The following is a 360-nucleotide window of genomic DNA, read 5'->3' as shown; positions in this document are numbered from 1 at the left end:
TATATACAAAAGGGAGAAGAAAGGCAATGTGACCACCGTACAAAGGGGTCGATGAGACGCAGCCGCTAATTCCATCTCGTGTTGTGTTTCTTCCAGACTCGCCACTTATTTTTCACTGTCTGTTCCATTTCCTACAGGTATGGTTTCTTTTTTGTGTGTGCTATTTCTTCTTCTTCCTTCTAGAACAATCGCAGCATGGTACAAGTGGTGACGATCAATTATTTACGAACTTAACGAGAGTTGTAACAAGTCGTGATGTGGTTGTTAGTGTATTAAGGTCATAACGGGTCATTCGGCAGTAAGGCTGTCAAATGTCAAAATATATGCGGAGTTTGGCTCTCTAATACAGAGAACTTCCAG

The sequence above is a fragment of the Penaeus monodon genome, chromosome 25 (assembly GCF_015228065.2).
Source record: "Penaeus monodon isolate SGIC_2016 chromosome 25, NSTDA_Pmon_1, whole genome shotgun sequence".
Lineage (NCBI taxonomy): Eukaryota > Metazoa > Arthropoda > Malacostraca > Decapoda > Penaeidae > Penaeus > Penaeus monodon.
The sequence above is the reverse complement of the archived record's forward strand: the minus strand, read 5'-3'. Positions refer to the sequence as shown.